This window comes from Entelurus aequoreus, linkage group LG19 (assembly GCF_033978785.1).
Source record: "Entelurus aequoreus isolate RoL-2023_Sb linkage group LG19, RoL_Eaeq_v1.1, whole genome shotgun sequence".
Taxonomy (NCBI): Eukaryota; Metazoa; Chordata; class Actinopteri; order Syngnathiformes; family Syngnathidae; genus Entelurus; species Entelurus aequoreus.
Genome location: NC_084749.1, coordinates 51,021,971 through 51,027,184, shown reverse-complemented (window position 1 = coordinate 51,027,184; position 5,214 = coordinate 51,021,971).

The window sequence follows — 5,214 nt, the reverse complement described above, 5'->3', positions numbered from 1 at the left end:
TTACTTCTTTTTACTCCTTGTTATTATTAGTGTCAAATATTGTTCTTCCTTTCTTCCTCCACGGACATCCTTCTCTCTTCCTCCTTGTTATCCTTTTTTATTCCTCTCTTCCTTTCCTCCTTTTTATCCTTTTTTATTCCTCTCTTACTCCTTTTTATTATTAGTGCAACATACCTTGCTTATTTTCTTCCTCCACAGACATCCTCCTCTTTTACTCCTTTTTTATCCTTTTTTTTAATTCCTCTCTTACTCCTTTTTTATTGCTCTCTTGGTCATTTTTTATTCCTTTCCTACTCCTTTTTTTATCCCTTTTTTATTCCTGTCTTACTCATTTGTATTCCTCTCTTACTCCTTCTTTTATTCTTCTCTTACTCCTTTTCTTACTCCTCTTTATTATTAGTGCAACATATCATACTTCCTTTCTTCCTCCACCGACATCCTCCTCTCTTACTCATTTTTTATCCCTTTTTTATTCCTCTCTTATCCCTTTTTTATTCCTCTCTTCCTCCTTTTTGTACGCCTTTTTATTATAAGTGTAAACCATCTTGCGTCCTTTCTTCCTCCACAAACATCCTCCTCTCTTACTCCTTTTTTATTCCTCTCTTATTCCCTTTAGGACTAATAGACTTAAAAACTCTCTCGGGGGGGATTTTAATTTTCCTGAGGGAACTCTCCTGAAGGAATCAATAAAGTACTATACATCTATCCATCTATCTATCTATCTATCTATCTATCTATCTATCTATCTATCTATCTATCTATCTATCTATCTATCTATCTATCTATCTATCTATCTATCTATCTATCTATCTATCTATCTATCTATCTATCTATCTATCTATCTATCTTTCTATCTATCTATCTATCTATCTATCTATCTATCTATCTATCTATCTATCTATCTATCCATCCATCCATCCATCCATCCATCCATCTATCTATATAACTATCTTTTTTATTTTTTTCATACTCCTTTGTTACTTCTTTTTACTCCTTTTTATTATTAGTGTCAAATATTGTTCTTCCTTTCTTCCTCCACTGACATCCTTCTCTCTTCCTCCTTTTCATCTCTTTTTATTCCTCTTTTTACTCCTCTTTTTTCCTTTTTCATTCCTTTCATGCAGTTCTTTTTTTTACTCCTTTCTTATTCCTTTTTTTAATTGCTTTTTATTCTTCTTTTACTCCTTTTCCTACACGTTTTTTTCTACTCCTTTCTTAGTCATTATTCAAAATATTCCTCCACTGACATCCTGCTGCTCTTTTACTCCTCTTCTACTCTTCTTTTACTCCTCTTTTACTCCTCAGCCTGTCAAACACAGCCTTTTATTTAGCCCCTTCCCCAAGGAACACACACACACACACGCACACACACACACGCGCGCACATGCACGCACGCATACTCACACATGCACACACACACACACATGCACACACACACACACACACAGACACAGACACACAGACATAGCGTCCCCTGTGCAGAGTGGCGTACAGTAAGGGGCGGCAGGGCCTCACTTATTAAATGAGAAATAAAAAACATGAAATATTAAAATGTGTTCATTGAATTGTGATAAAAATCTATTTTCTGTATACTTCCAAATTGTTTTGAACTAAAGCTGTCAAACAATTTTTAATGTTTAATTACGATTAATTTGCAATTAGTCCCTAGTTAACACGTAATTAAATGCAATTATTCACAGATATATTTGTGTTTTCTGGGATAAGTTTACAAATCATTTTGAAGCTTTTAATAATGTCAACGTGGGACAATTACTTTGATTTATGCAAATGTTTATTCATTAAATATCAAACTCTTTTTAAACAGCTCAACACAAAATTAGCACTAATTCTGTTTTACAAACACACACACACACACACACACACACACACACACACACACACACACACACACACACACACACACACACACACACACACACACACACACACACACAATAAACACATCGGACTCACATTAAAAAAAAAAAAAAGTATAATAAATGACAATAATAAAACCAGGGTTGGTAGAATCCTCTCATTAGAGTGAGAATATGTGACTATTGTTAATTAGTGTGACTATTTACAGTGTTCATTAATCAGCAGATGAGTGGTGTTGATTGTAGTTGTGAAAATAATGTTTTGTTGTAATGTGATTGCAGAAGTCTGACTTGTTGGTCATTTCATCCATCACTGCTTGGTCATGGTCATGTGACATACCACCCACTTCCTGTGCCCTCCCATACCACCCACTTCCTGTGCCCTCACATACCACCCACTTCCTGTGCCCTCACATACCACCCACTTCCTGTGCCATCACATACCACCCACTTCCTGTATCATCACATACCACCCACTTCCTGTGCCCTCATATACCACCCACTTCCTGTGCCATCACATACCACCCACTTCCTGTGCCATCACATACCACCCACTTCCTGTCCCATCACATACCACCCACTTCCTGTGCCATCACATACCACCCACTTCCTGTCCCATCACATACCACCCACTTCCTGTGCCATCACATACCACCCACTTCCTGTGCCCTCACATACCACCCACTTCCTGTCCCATCACATACCACCCACTTCCTGTGCCCTCACATACCACCCACTTCCTGTGCCATCACATACCACCCACTTCCTGTGCCCTCCCATACCACCCACTTCCTGTGCCCTCACATACCACCCACTTCCTGTGCCATCACATACCACCCACTTCCTGTGCCCTCCCATACCACCCACTTCCTGTGCCCTCACATATTCAGTACAATTCAGCGATACCGATCCGATACTTTGTGCAAATCTACCTAACGTGTCTGCTAAAATTTAAAAAGTTCAAATAATAACAAATCCATCTATAAAAAAAACAAGACACAAAACAGGAAAAATGTAAGAAAAAAAGCAAAAATAATCTGTATTTAATAAAAAGTTTTTCAACTAAAAATATTATTATACTTAGTCACCTATAACAAATAGTCGCCACCAACGAAGAAGAAATAGAAGAAGTAGTTGCCAGCAGTGAAGAGGAAGTAGTCGTTAGCAGCAAACATAAATGAGTCAGGTTAGTTAGCGACCTCATTTCAGCCATGCACACTTTATGATGACTCTGCATATTTATGATGACTCTGCATATTTCACAATCCAAATGGAGAATGGTTAGGAACTGAAAGGAAGAATGGTTTCAATTCAAAGGTTGCGGAACATTCTTTGACTTCCTGGTGCTGCCAAACACGCACTGCAAAAAGTGAAATGTAAGTAAGATGAAATATGTCAAATAAGGCTGATATTTGCTTCTTTTCTGTCTGATAAGATCATTCTTCTCACTAAGCAGATTTGATGTTAGAGTGTTTTACTTGTTTGAAGTGTCTAAATGATGTCAGTAAGATATTACAGCTGAGATGTGATGAGCTATATTGAGTAAAACATGCTTGAAACTAGAACATCAACTGTTGTGTCATCAACACTCACAAGTAGAAAACTACTTTTTTAAAGTCATCATTTCTTATTTCAAGCATGAACAAAATAAATCCTGACTTTGACACAATTGTGTCTCATAATTAAAACAGATGACAGCCAAATGGACTTTGCTGCGATGATGTCATGTTATCCATGGAAAAATGCATTTTGAGAGCATATGATTAGCCTGAGCGGCTAGGAGACCCCGAGAGTAACAAGCGCTTGCCTTGTTGCCTTTCCGTGAGTGTGCAGCTCTGCTAATGGCTACATTCGCACCCACCCGCACAAATGTACTTCAAAATGTAACAATCAAAATAAATATGACTTTTTTTGGGTTTACTAGGGCATGCATATATAGCATGCATTAGTTTGAGCATTTAAAATCAACGATAATAAAAAGGAGATCCTTGGAAATAACATAAAAAATGCCCCAAAAACTTGGAAAAACCAGATTCATAGTGTTACTTTTTGGTGTAACCATCATGAGCGTTCTGTTCAGGTATATTTCTTTTATATTTTGATCAATCATCATATTTATGTATAGGTATTGATCAATCTTTAAGCTGTGTGTCTTTGATTTCAGTTTGCTTTTGACATCTTATTTAGAATTGTAGTTGAAACTTTTACAACCTTGTGTTGTGCTAGGGCTGTGAATCTTTGGGTGTCTGATTCGATTCAAAATCGATTCTTGGGGTCACGATTCGATTCAGAATCGATTTTTTTTTCAATTCAACACGATTCTCGATTCAAAAACGATTTTTTTTTATTTTTTTTTAATGAAAACAATAAACAACAATACCATAATAATGCAATACAATTTCAAAACAAAACCCGACCCAGCAACATTCAGAACAGCAATAAACAGCAATTGAGAGGAGACACAAACACCACACACAACAAAGCAAAAGTAGTGAAACAAAAATGAATATTATCAACAACAGTATCAATATTAGTAACAATTTCAACATAGCAGTGATTAAAAATCCCTCATTGATATTATCATTACAAACATTAATAAAAAAAACAAATACAAAAAATGAACAATAGTGTCACAGTGACTTACACTTGCATCGCATCTCATAAAGTAAATGTCTAATGATAATGTCAATGAGGGATTTTTAATCACTGCTATGTTGAAATTGTAACTAATATTGATACTGTTGTTGATAATATTCATTTTTGTTTCACTACTTTTGTGTGTTTGTGTCTCCTCTCAATTGTTGTGTGTGGTGTTTGTGTCTCCTCTCAATTGTTGTGTGTGGTGTTTGTGTCTCCTCTCAATTGTTGTGTGTGGTGTTTGTGTCTCCTCTCAATTGTTGTGTGTGGTGTTTGTGTCTCCTCTCAATTGTTGTGTGTGGTGTTTGTGTCTCCTCTCAATTGTTGTGTGTGGTGTTTGTGTCTCCTCTCAATTGTTGTGTGGTGTTTGTGTCTCCTCTCAATTGTTGTGTGTGGTGTTTGTGTCTCCTCTCAATTGTTGTGTGTGTGGTGTTTGTGTCTCCTCTCAATTGTTGTGTGTGGTGTTTGTGTCTCCTCTCAATTGTTGTGTGTGGTGTTTGTGTCTCCTCTCAATTGTTGTGTGTGGTGTTTGTGTCTCCTCTCAATTGTTGTGTGTGGTGTTTGTGTCTCCTCTCAATTGCTCTGATTATTGCACTTCTGAGTGTTGCTGGCTCGGCTTTGCTCTTGGAATTGGATTGCATTGTTATGGTATTGCTGTGTATTGTTTTGTTGGATTGATTCATTTAAAAAAAAAAAAAAA